The following is a 14201-nucleotide window of genomic DNA, read 5'->3' as shown; positions in this document are numbered from 1 at the left end:
GCAGGTGAGAATTCTAAAGAAAAAAATCCAGATAAAACTTCTGAAGTAGATCACACATATACAAATTATTGTCTTGTACAAGTATGATTGCTTAGGTTCTCATGGAAACAAAACTGCCCCTTTCTTTTTTGCACATGACATTTAACTTGGCCTACTTTTGTTAAATAAGAGCCAAAGGAAGAATTTACTATTACCAAATGGAATCAGACCTTGATGAGGGAAAAAGTTTCACTTTCTTTTAGGCAATCTTTATAGGCCTAATACTACTTCCAGGATATTATAGGACCATCATGTTTTCAGAAGCAAGAAGTTAAGTTTGGGCTCATCTGTAAAATGAGAGGTTTGGTTTTAATGGCCTCTTGAGTTCCCTTATTTTATTCTAAAATCCTAATCTATTTCACAAACACATATCATCAAATGTTTGCTATGGACAAGGCATTGTGGTCCAGTGATCAAACTACAAACTAGACCCTGTAGTCAAAGAGCTTACTTTTTATTTAGTCAAAATACTCACTCATTAGATGGAGTTTTAACTGCTAACCTTGATATGCTAACAGAAGCTTGATTTCTGACCTAATGGCAAGTTTAATCATTAGTTTAACAAGTCAATTAAATTAATAATTATTAATAAAATCATTACTTTGTTAATAGTTTAATAATTAGAAGTAATATTATGTAAGTTATAAACTAAATTTATAATGAATGTGTAGTTCTATAGTAAGCATGAAAAAACAGTATTGACACTGACAATCCATTGATTAATACTAATAACATGCTTCACCAACTACAACATAGTTAACAAATTTTTGAATGTAAGCAACACAATTATTTTTGAAATTACTACTTTGGCCACAAGGAAAAGCTGTAGGATTTTTCAGGCTCCATAATTACAATCACTGGATGAAAATTGGAGATACTAATTTTGAAAAAAACAAAACTTTAGTGGGAGTAGAACTGTTGTTCAAATAGTTTAAAGGATGACATGTAAATGAAGGGTTCAAAGTTATAAAGAGATGGACTTTAGCTTTATATAAGAAAAACTTCCTAAAAGTTAGTCCTTTCCAAAAAGTAAATGGGCAAAACAGTTCTCCAATTAAATAGAGCTAATAAAATCAGGGCCTCAAATGGTCAAGGTTATTGGAGAGGGAATTTTTTCTCATTTCAGGTAAGAGTTGAACTAGATTTTAAAATCTCAAACTTTTAAGATTCTACTTACAAATATTTAATGAATCTGTAGAGCATTATGCTTGTGATATATGGACACAATAAGTTATGTCATTTATGCTTATTGTCAAGAACATATAATTTACAGATTCATAAAAAGTTAGATTTGCAGCTAGAAAAGACTACAGACATTATCTAATCTAGCCCCTAATTTTACAGATAAGAAAACTGAGGCCCAGAGAAATGAAATACTTTATCTAATATGACACACATGCTAAATGGGACAATGGAGATTGGAACTCAGGTTTTAGCATACAAAATAACAATAGATACTCCATTGCATGATGTCATCATACAAATTTTTAAAGGATGGCTTATTTTTACCCTGTTCTACATAAGATGATGAAGATAACATTTCTGACTGTTAAAAGTTAAAACATGCTAAATTTTGTTTTTCTATAGTGATAATACAACCCTACTCCACCCCCACCCCCCAAATCTTAATCAAATACTATTCATGAAATGTCTGACTTGGGTCTGCTTCCAGCCACAGCAAAGAACATAAAAATGATCTTTACAGGAAAGGAATTACTGTCCCTGATTTTATTAATACGTCCTAGTCAAATTGGCTTCAAATAGTCACCAAAGATACAATTTATTCTCATTCTTACTTTCCCAGTAATCCCATAATCTTTTATCATCTCCTAATCTAATTTATTTGTGAAGGTTGGGGCAAGACTTACATATTAGTAAGTATGAAAGAACTTTTCTGTGTTGCCCCTATTTCTGATGCAACCAAAAGCCTAGTTCATTATAAACAGAAACAATGACAAAAGGAGAAAGGTAGGAAAAACAAGTAAGTGTTCAGTGATGACCTAGTTTTAAATCTTTATCACTACTCGCTCATACACTGCAGGAACTTCTTAATTGGTCTCCTTAGTTCTAATCTTTCCCCTATCTAATCCATTCTTTATATAGCTGTCAAAATAATGTTCATAAGGAATAGTTCTTTACATGGCATCCCTGTATTAAAAATCTTAAATGGCTCCTCTATTCTAAGAATAAAACATAACTCTTCAGCCTTGTGTAACCACAAGGTCCTCATAATGTGGGTTCGTCTTCTTTTTTAGCCCAATTTCCATGACTCCCCTTCCAATATTCTAGTTGAAATAGTCCATTACTCATTTCTCCAAATTGTTCTTCTGTTTCCATACATATGCAATTTAGAATCAGAACAACTCACCTACAATAAATTTCTAGCATTTTAACAGACTGCCTATAAAAATGTTTTTGGTCTCAGGAATTGAGTATTAAACAAGCCAAACTAGAAAACAACACGCGTAGAACTACTGTAATTATAAATACTTGTGTGTGCCATTTTTATTAAGTACCTATCTATAGCACTAAAGGATTTGTGTGCTTTAAGATTATCTACATTTTCCCAGGTATAGTGAAAATTTCTCTTTTTTAAAGTGATATTATTTTCAATGAAAACATAACTATAAGGCAGTGTGATATAGTATAAAGCTTCTTAAAACTGTGGTTTCCAACTCCGTAAGAAGTCACATAACTGAATAAGGTAGCAAAAAATTTGGCAACAGTAAGATTTCTGAATGCAGCAACCAAAAATTAACCGCATAATGAATCTGAGCGGTTTCTGGCAGTTCTTGCCTATGATATGTTACGCAACTTCACTACAGACTTGGTTCTGAACACAACACACTCTGCACAAACACACCAGAAACACCTTAGCTCAGATTCAAGACAGGATCACAAAGGAATTTTTTCGGCAAAAAGAAATAGTTAACAGAAAAAGAAAAAGTTTAAATGCCAATATAGTGGAAAGAAATGAAACTTTTAATTTATAAGACATAGATTCAAAAATGTGTAAGTATCAACAGGAAAAGTAAACAAGTATCCTTCCAAATAAGTTTCCTCATCTGTAAAGAGAGGGTAATACTTACTCTTGCATTACTACCACAAAGATTTTTTCTGTGAAGAAAGCACTTTGTAAATGGTAATGTGCTATATAAAATAAGCTGAAACTCTTATCATGACATAAAGAAGTTTTGATGTGGTTTATAAGCAAATTAACAGAAGCAATCAACATTATAAATTTAAGTAAGCCTGATACTGGGATATAAATTCAATTCTTTATATAAATCATGTGAATCTTTAGTGTAATAAATATTTTTAAGAGAAAAGGGGATGCAAAATTAAATATCAGTGTTTCCTCAGTGTTTTACTAGAACCCTGCTTCCTTTGTTTCTGCCTCTTGCAGCTAAATGAAGACTGTAAATTATAAGTTAGACACAACTCAGCATTGTGCCCCTATTTGGGGTCTTCTTGGCAAAGATACTGGAGTAATTTGCCATTTCCTTCTCCAAATGAGGAAGCTAAGGTAAACAGAATTAAATGACTTTCCAAGGTCATATGGTAGTGTATGAGATCAGATTTTTATTCAGGAAGAGGAGTCTCCCACATTTTGGGCTCTTTACTCTATCCACCTCTACCACCTACTTGCTCCAATAGTAATAATAGCAACTGGGCTATCATATTTTAACATTTGCAAGTCACTTTACAAAAATTATTTCATTTTATCCCCACAATAACTATGGAAGGTAGGTGCTATTTATCTTCATTTTACAGATAACGAAATTCAGACAGAGAGAGGTTAAATAATTTGCCTATGAACACACAACTAGTTATGTATCTGAGGCAATATTTGTCAGATCTTTCTGACTATGAGCTCAGTATTCTATTTACTAGATCACCTAACCATCTCATATAAGCTATCGATGCAAATTTTAAAAATCACTAACATCTTAAGAAACACTTTTCCAAAAGCAATTTGAAACTCATGCCACAAACCACAGATTTAAAGAAAATAAGAACAAAGTTCATCTGCTGAATAATACTGTATGGAAGGACTCGTGAACATCATTCCAACAGATAAAGAAACTGACAAAATGTGCTATTTAGGAATCTAAAAATTCTAAAGCTTTTTTTTTTGGAATTACAAAAATTAAATTCAAACACCAACTAGATGATTGTGCTAATTATTAGACCAATAATTGTGACCAGAAGTATTGCCACTAGATTATCTTCAAAGATAAAAGCTTAAATTATAATTTAATTCATAAAAATACAGTGAGAACTTTATGCACTACTTAACAGTTACTATCATCCTTTGATGGAATGGTAATATCCTCAACATGTATATTCCTTACCACTAACAATTGCTCTCTCTCAATTTCCTTTGTTAGATGTTTTTGTTATCCGTGTCATGCCCAGTTATTGAGGGTGTCTTTGAAGGTCCTCTTCTGAGCTAGCTGCTCAACTTTTTTTATATTGTTTTACATAAGCTAGAGCCCATCAGCTTCCAATCCCACATTTCAAGAGATGTTCCATAGTTGCAAGTCCAAAAAAGCTCATTCTCCTTCCCCAAAAACAGTCTCTTACTGCTGCCTTTCCTATTATTGCTGAGGGCAACACCTTGCCAATCCACAGGTTCATACTCTGGCTGGTATTCTCAACCCTTCACTTGTACCAAGATGCATCTATAGTTCCTACCTTCACAACTTCTCTTATATGTATCATACACCAAAAAAAGTGTATATACACTGTATGTGGATATTCCCTTCTCTCTTGGTCAGAATTTCTCCATCCTAGTTCTGGTGCTTGTTGTCTCTTGTCTAGATTAGTGCAACAGCTTTCTAATCCATTTCCCTGACTAAACTCTCTTCCCACTTCAAGCCATCTTCCACTTAGCCAACAAAGTAATTTTCTTAATGGATAGATCTGACCATGTCAAATCCCCTTTTTTCCAATGAACTCCCATTACCTGCAAATCTAGTTTCCTTCTAACTTGCCAGTATTCTTATATTTTACTTGCTTCTATACATCCCATATTATAGCAACACTGGACTCCTTTTAGTTCTTGAACATGACACTTAATATCCCATACCTGTACCTTTGTTCTATTTATTCTCCCAAACTTAGAATTGTGTTAACCCTCCTATTGCCTGACACACAGCAGGTACTATCCGAATGTTAAGTACTATTATCTCTGCCTCCTAGTTTACCAGATTACTTTCAAAACTCCTTTGGTCAAAGTCCTCCTTTGAACTTCTACCTATCCCCCAGTTATTACTACCTTCCCCTTTCAAAAAGATCTTTCTCTACTCTGTATATCTCTCATATATAATCTAATTCTTTACATAGTGTCTCCTTGAGGGCAGGGACTGTATTTTTTTCTTTCTTTGTATTCCTAATGCTTAATGCAGTGCTTGAGATTTAGTAAAGATCATAACTATTTGATGTGACTTCCAGTACAAAACATAAACTTACTTGTTAAATCAGATTCCCACTATGCAAATATCTGATAATAAAGGTCAATGCTGTCATTTACTGGAATTCTTAAATGCAAATCATTGTTAGCAATATGTTGGATACAGCATATGCCTAATATGCTTCTTTTTTTGTTCATCTACAATTCAGCTAAATTCTAATTATGATTCTTCTGAGAACATAGTGTTCCATGAATCGCAATCATACATATCAACCAAAAAGTACTGATGTGAAAAAGCTCAGGGTCATAAAATGTACTGCTCCTCTATTTTTTCTTTGATAAAATTAAAATAAAATTATTGGGTTTTTTGAAAAAAGGAATGAGGGAGCTTAATATTCTTAAACTTTCCATAATCTTTAGAAGGAAGACAAAAGTATTCACCTTCTGGGGAGTCAATTTTATAGTATTGATACAGAATTCTAATGTACCAAACATTCATTGCACCAAAAGTTAAAATAATGTCAGTGAAGGACTTATTAATTTACTTGTGGAACCATTTTTCTCCTTTCCTCTTCCCCACCTCCCCACCAAATGTCTAGATACTGCCACAGCAGAACAATAATACAGGCTTATAGCTGCAATATTAATTTTCAATAGAGTATAAACTTTAGTAACCATTTTGGATTAATAGATATATAGCACAGGCCCTCTGAATGCCAAATTATTCAGAACCCTAGGAATATTAAAATGCAGTTCAATTATTTGAACCTTTAGTGAAAATTTGTCTCTGCAAGAAAACATTCAGGAGTAATTTTTATGTATTTTGGTTCTGACTTAATTTCTCTGGTAGCCTAGGATATCTGGATACTTTGTTTACAATGGTTCTTCAGATTCAAAGACATCTAGTGAATATGTGTGATGATTAAGAGCTTTTTCCCAAAAAGATTGTACATATACAGATTTTCTTTTGGCCAATGGCTGTTAAGTTCATAAAACTTGTTATTTATAGTTCTTTTTGGCCATGGGCTGTATAATTGTTTAAGTTGAGAAAACTCTTAAAAAGGAATAAGCAGATGTTGTTTCCTTTTTTGCTTACAAAAGATAGTAGGAAAAAAAAGTATTATTCTAAGCAAAATTTGAAAAGATAATATATGCATCTTTTCCTAAAATCTGCATGAATTTTAAAGATGATCCAGTCCAACCTGTTCATTTTACAAGTGAAAAAAAAAAAAAAAAAAAAAAAAAAAAAAAAAAAAAAAAAAAACAGTCCTAAACAAGATGTGATATTCCAGGACACATACATGGGTAAATAGTGGCAGGGCTAGAATCTAGGCACCTAGTTTACTAGTCCAGTGCTATTTCTATTATCCTCTATTCCCTCACACTAATTACACTGTGTGTAATCTAAAAGTCATTTATAAATATCCACTAATATTATGACTTGGCAGAGCAGAGTCCCTATTCCTGAAGAGTTTCTCATCTTGAATTTTCTTCAATTAGCAGTAAGTTCTTCCATTGAAAGCAAAATTAGTTTCACCCATTATATAATTTATCATAAGTGTTTCTTTGAGAACATGAACAGAGATACATAAACTTCAACAGGGAATAAGAATTGTATAAACCTACTCTTCAGATATATCAGTATGGACAAACCCCACTGAAATGTGGTTGCTAAAATAGATTGTCTCATATTACAAAATCAATATTCTTCACTAAGAAATTGATTGGCCATAAATATGTTATAATAATTTGGCTCTAAATTTTTCTAAAAATATTAGAATAAAGGAAATTTATTGTGGCCGAGCCCCAAAGAATTTCTTTATTTACATCAAATCCTGTTATTAAGAAAATAATAGAAAATATGTCATTAGAAAATATGTAATTTACTGTACAATAAAGGATTTTTATTTGGTAGGATACCTAAATTTTTTTCAGAATATAGATAGCTTCGTATAAGTAAGAAAAACAAATAACTTACAAGAGCTTATAGCTTAATAGAAACAACAAATACTGTGAATTACTATGAAAATAGAACAGTAGTTACAGTATAATCGTAAATAGGCACTTAAATCTTATTATTTCTTTGTAACAGTATTCAAATGTTAGATATACACATCCTTAAGGACATATAATACTGATAATTATTATTCAAAATAAAGTAATATTACTGTTAATAAATACAAATATCAATAGCATTAGCAATAATAATGAGGGATATCAATAATAGCAAAAATGGTTACATTCATTTATTAGTAATTCATTTGTGTTTTATTATTTTAAAAGAAATATTAAAAGCAAAAGAATGTTCAGAGGGAGGCAAACAGGGTGATGACAGCTGAGGAAAGTGAAGCAGCTGGAAGTGCAATGACTGGCCCAGGGCGACACGTCTAAGTGGAATTTGAATTCAGGCCTGTCTAGAGAAGAGACTATCAATAAAAAAAAAGGAGTGCTAGTAAGTCAAGGACCAAAATGAGGAAAAGCTCATTAGATCAGGAAAAGTTTTGAGAAAGCAGTCTCAGGTGAATGACAGAAGAAGTAAAAACCAGGCTGAAAAAGTGGCAAAGATATTGAGAGGAGAGGAAAGGAGGGGAGGCCCAGACTCTGAAATGCCTTCTCAGGAGGTGAGCTGGTTAGAGACATGGCTGTGGCTGTCAGCAACAGCTCAGCAGCCGGGGACAAGGAAACAAGACAAGATGACAGGGGTGATGCCACAGTCTAGAGAACACAGGTTAAAATAAGGTAACTGTTCATGGAGAGGGTTTTCCATCAGCAAAGAGGAATTTCTCTGTGGGAGATAGTAATGAAGGAGCTGAGTCTACATCTGAGTTAGATGAATCAAGGAAGGATTTTTCCAAACTGCCACAACTTTTTCAGTGAAATATGAGGCCAAGTCCTCAGCTAAGAGAGTGGGAGAAAGAGGAGCCCTGGGATGTTGGAGAAGAGATAAAATATTTGGAAAATAAGCTAAGGGAAGTGGAACAAAGCCTTGCTATAAGGAAGGTGAGGGAGGGGATGTAATGTGTATTTGTAGTGGGATCAGTCAACAGGGTTTCATGATACTCTCCAACTCCATTCAGCAGCCTGTGGACTGGAGGAGACACAGAAGATAATGAGAGTAATCCAAACCTAAGGTTTGACAGGACAAGACAAAAAACAATGAGGTCCTGAACTAGGGTTGAGATCTCATGATTGAACAGAAGGGAACCTCTTATCTTCCCCTCTAAATTCTTCAAAACTTTTCTTTCTTTTTTATCACTCCACCTCTTTCAGCTACCCAAATTCATAACAAGATCATCTTTAATTTTTTCCTCTAGTATACTGCTATCAAGTCTTGCCAATTCTGTACCTACAACTTGTCTAGAATCTTACTCTTTTTCTCTACTCATATGGGCATTACCTATGGCTTAGATCCTAATCATCTCCAACAGTCTCTTAATTATTCTTAAGGTTTCTGGCCTCTCCTATCTTCCATTTCATTTTCCACCTTTCAAAATAATCTTTGTATTACAAAACACAGATCTGGCTATGTTACTTCTCTGCTCAAGAAATTTGAGTGGCACCCAATAACTTCTAGAACAAAATACTAAATCAGTGGGCATTTAAAAACCATTTGATAACTTGGCTCTCAGATATCTTTCCAGACTAGACTCATTGTATTTTTTCCCCTCTTATGAACTCTACATTTCAGCCAAACCAGCTTATCTGTGATCCTCTGAACTCAACATTCACTCCTGCTTCCATATGTCTGAACAAGCTGTCCACATGCTCAGATTTCTTTCTCTCCTCATTTCTAAATTTTTTTAATCTTTATCTTCTTTTAAGATGTCCTATCTCCATGTTTTGCTTAACTTCACATGTGCCTTCTTAATAGAGTGGGAAGAAAAGGAGAGAATCTAGAACTCAAAAGTTTTAAAAACAAATGTAAAAAGTTGTTTTACAAATAACTGGGGAAAATAAAAGTACTAAACATAAACAACGACAAATTGGCCCTTTCTCCTTCATCTTGTCTCTTTTATGAACTTTCTACTTTCATCTCCTTACCTTCTCTGCCGATGCTCTATTTTTCATTTTGTCTTTTTAATATTCAATAAATATCTGATAAGTACATTGGCTTAAATATGATGCAGAGATGATTCTAGCTTATCATAAGTCAAATAACTTGATGTTTGTGTGAAATAGCACCTCAAAACAGCTAACAGAATCCTAAGCTATGTTAGTGAAACTATGCTTATATTAAGAAAGCTAACAGTCCCATGATAGCAAAATTCCATCTAGATTTATTATGTTCAGTTCTAGACATAGCACCTGTGAAGGGACAGTGACAAAGATTTGAGAACAGGACAACTTGAATGGTGAAAAGATTAAAATCATGTCATATGAGGACCATTGTAAAGAATTAGGAATTACTCTACTGAAAAAAAGATTTAGAATTGTCTTCAAATATAAGAAGAAACATGTGGAAGATAACAGATCCTAGAGTTAGAATGAACCTTAAGAATATATCTAGTCCCTAAATTTAAGTCAAATTCCCATATCTCATGGGTACAAATTATAAGACAACAGATGTAAGGAAGAATTTTGAAACAATAAGATCTGCCTTGAAACACAAAAGACTGAACTATTTATAGTTTGCTCCTTGCACCTGGAAGTATTTGAGCAGTACTTCTTGGAGACAAGATTCCTACATTGAATAGGTAGTTGAACTAGCAGACCTTTACTATTCCGTCCAATTTCTATACTTCGCAGCAAGTTTTCTGTTGTCCAAATCATTGACAGCAAGTGGGCAAACAAACAGCTGTTCTTCATCCATACTTGAATACTTAGGTAGGCACTTCCAACATTGTAGCAAATCACATCTCATTCAGGATATTTTTATTCCAACCTTATTACAAATCTTGCACAGATGATTCATCTAATGCATCATTTCTGGCCGTTAAAAGTATTTCATAGAGGCCAACTAAATACTAGGATTGTTTTTCTATTGTCTGTGATTCTTCCTATGTACCTGGCTGACCTTTTCTGATTATGTGTTCTTTGTTAATCCTTTAGTGTCATTTCTTGCATGCAACTCATTATTTGCAAAAGGCTGTAGCCTATTACACCCATCACACATCTTCCCATAGTCATATATAATACTGATTCTTCTGAGATCCATGGTGTTTCATGATAAACAGCCATAAAGCATCACCAGGAGAATACTGATGTTTGCAGCAGCAAGCAGCCTGGGATAACTGGAAGTCCTACAAAATTTCCCCAGAGTGGACCTGTCTAAAATCTTCCTATTCAATTCTGGTCCCAGGTCAATAGCCTCATTTACATGAAATGTACATGAATATACATCTGTATGTTTCTATATATGTATAAGTACGGACCAATTCAATAGGCTGCTAGATTAGCTGAATATTTTAATCTGTGCAAGATGTGTTCTTTATTTTCTTTGTTTTTCCAGTGAATGGTTGGACCAGTCTCTCTTGGATAACCACAAATTTCACTGAGACAGCTTTATAGTATGCTGGAGATCAATGCAATTAGAACAATTTCATCTGCAATTAGGAATATCTGGAGAACCTTACCATTTATAGAGAATTCTTCTACTTGGAATCTTAAGGACCAATGGTGATGCATGCCTCCCTCCTCTTGACAGAGTGGTGTTGGACTATAGGTGCAGAATGAGGCATATTGTCAGTAATAGCCAATGTGTCGAACTGTTCTGCTTAGCTGTACTTTGTTATAAGAGTTGGAAAGCAACAGCAACATAGGAAATGAAACATTTTTTTAAGTGTCTGAACTCAAAGCAATACCTTGTTCATGTGGCATACACTGTAGTTGAGCTTGTGTCCCAATCTAATGCTTCACTTGCTATCAATCAACACTAAGAGTACTTCTGAACAGTTTTCCATATAAACACACTTGTTATTTAATTTTGTAAAATGTTATATGGATGTGTTTTAGGACTCATAAGGTTGTATAATGTTCTAAACAATCAAAGGCTTTTAAAAAATCAACAAATAATAAACATATTTGAGATTTACCAACTACATCTGTCAATATTATATAATTGTGATCTGTTATCTACAAGGGACTTCTTTTGTTTTCATTAAACATCTATTTGATCCTTTACAGACCACTTTTGAAAGCTTTTTTAGAAACAGGAAAGCACCATTATAGCTAACAGCTGAAATCACCTCAACCACCTTTATTTTTTGGTTAAAAAAAAAAAATCATTTGTAATTTTTCCCTCCTTTCTTTTGGAACCTCTTACTCCTTAGGGAATCTTAAAAATCAATTTCCTCTAAGTCATGGCAAAACCAGGATGGATTTCTCCTATATCTAATTGAATTTAATTGACAGGAGATCATCATTTTGATAATAAAAAGAAGTCATTGGGAGATGTTTTGGTTCTTATTTGTTTGCTGTTCTTGTTAATCTAAAAATGCTTTGGGAATTACTAGTATTGCTAGCTCTTTCCCAAGTTTTCTTCATACTTCTTTTCTTCTCAAATGTTTTTCAATGTTTTGTGTATTATTATTTGGTATTTTCTCTCCTTATTCACCTTTATTTTTTCTTTACAAAAAAGACTTCGTTCTAAATGGGCTGCCAAGTTTCTTCACATGGTATGGAGATTGAATGTCTGCTGGCTGAGGTGATCTCTGAGCACTTTTGACCTCTGTTGTGGTGAAAACTTTGTACTGGTTAAACTTCTCTAAGAAATGGTGATGGAATCAGTATATTCTTGTTTATTTCCTAATTGTTTTGGAGTCAGTAAAAGTTGGAGCTGAAGTTTCATACAGCATGAAGTTCCCCTATATTATTTAAAAATTCTCCTACATTGTAGTATCTGTTCATTCATCCATCAAGCATCTTCTATTAAGTTGTCATGTGCAAAAGTACTGTGCCAAGTTGGGGGAATAAAGAAGAAAATCAAAAAAATTAAATGGTACTACGGTTTAGAGGAATTATGAGAAGAATAGCTAAACTATTTCTTTTGACTCAGTGATCCTACTATAAGCAATATCCCCAAGAAATTCAATGACAGAAAGGTTTCACCTAAAATATTCAATACATTTTTTTCATGACAGGAAAAAAAAATGGTAATGAGTGGGTGCTTATTGGGCAACTGTTGAAAAAATATAAATGAAAACTTTAAAAGGTAAACCTAGATTAACTGCACTGGCAAATGTTTTTCCTTGATAAATGACTCTACTCTGTTCCTTCCTCTCTAAAGTGAAATGGATGTAAACTGTTTCTATATTGTCAGATGTGGATGCTTGCTTGATTTTGCTTAACTGGTTTACTTTTATAAGGAAGAATTCCATGGTAGAGGAGATAAATAATGGGAAATTATTAGTTTTTTTAAAAAAAGGAATCAATAAAACTTTTTTCAAAAATCAATGGGACAAGAACAGCTAGATGATGCAGTGGATAAGAGTACTGGCCTTGAAATCAGAAGGACCTGGCTTCAAATCTGGCCTTCACACTTACTAGCTTTGTGACCTTGGGCAAGTCACTTAATCCCAATTGCCTCACTAAAATAAATGGGGCCTAGAAACTTCCCCTAATGAAATTATATTTCATGATGAGAACTGTAACTCATTCTCTGATACTTCCCTTTAAAATGGGGAGGGGACACTATTTCTACTACTCTTAAATATTCAGATTACCCCTAAAAATTAATCACTTATCTTCATAGAGGGTAATTAAAGTAACACTACTGGAAGGAATTTGAATTAAAGTAACACCAATGGAATTCCAAGTATCTGAAAATTTTCAGGCATATAAAGGATGCTTGTGGATAGCATGTGAAAGAGATGACACTTGTTTTCTGTGGTCTGAAAGAAGCAACAAGTATGGATTACAAAAAACAAAAACAAATTTAGGCTTGTCAGGAAAAAAATATCTTAACCAGAAATGTGTAGAAATAGAATGGGCTGCCTGGGGAGGATGGGTTCATCATCCTTGGAGGTCTTTAAGAAGATGATGACTTCCCTGGTATATTATAGTGGGATTTCCTTTTATGTATAGATTCTAAATGACTCTGGTCCCTTCCAAAGCTCAAACTCTGTGAAGTATTTTAAGATTTCCTTCAGATTCTGTTCATTTCACTGTTTTTTGTCCTACTCAGCGAATTATGCTAACTTGTTATTTAAGCAATTTCACCCTTCATTTTCTGACCTGTTTTTAACTTTTGTATTGGTCCCATTTGTCAGCTACTAATCAAATATGATGACATATGTATGTAGGCTTGTTATTTAGATGAGATTACACATACTATATAGTATAAAAGGAAAATGAAAAAAATTCCAATATCTTGAAGGGGAATGACTATTTTGAAAAATACCTTGTAAAGGAATGAATAAAAATAGGATTTTTATCCAAAAAATGTTCAACTATACTTTTGAACTACTTTCTGGTTTTAAAAGAAAGTATTAGTCCAAAATACTGAATTATTATTTTTTTTAATTAAGGTTTAAGTTAAAATTAAGTAAAATTAGGCCCATGGAAGAGAAAGTGAAAAAAAAAATAAACAAATATGGGATATATGTCAAAATATATAAACTACCACCATATATTCCATGGAAAAGTTGGATAATGGCAAAATTTTTTTCCCACTGACTTTTCTCAAGTTAATCAAAATACCCCAAAACTCAAAAAGATTTCTTGAGACATTACTTGCAGACATTTAAAATTTTGTCATCAATTTACCATTACCAAGTCCAAAAAAAACCCAAAAACAAAAACAACCCCC

The 14201-nt window shown here is 33.3% G+C and overlaps 1 protein-coding gene across 5 annotated transcripts in view; it reads right to left on the bottom strand.

Moving 5' to 3' along the window:
* The window catches only part of UCHL3 (ubiquitin C-terminal hydrolase L3), an 85999-nt gene that overhangs the window by 15739 nt on the left and 56059 nt on the right, over positions 1 to 14201 (bottom strand). The window lies entirely within an intron of this gene.

Source organism: Sminthopsis crassicaudata, chromosome 3 (assembly GCF_048593235.1).
Source record: "Sminthopsis crassicaudata isolate SCR6 chromosome 3, ASM4859323v1, whole genome shotgun sequence".
Lineage (NCBI taxonomy): Eukaryota > Metazoa > Chordata > Mammalia > Dasyuromorphia > Dasyuridae > Sminthopsis > Sminthopsis crassicaudata.
The sequence above is the reverse complement of the archived record's forward strand: the minus strand, read 5'-3'. Positions and strand labels throughout refer to the sequence as shown.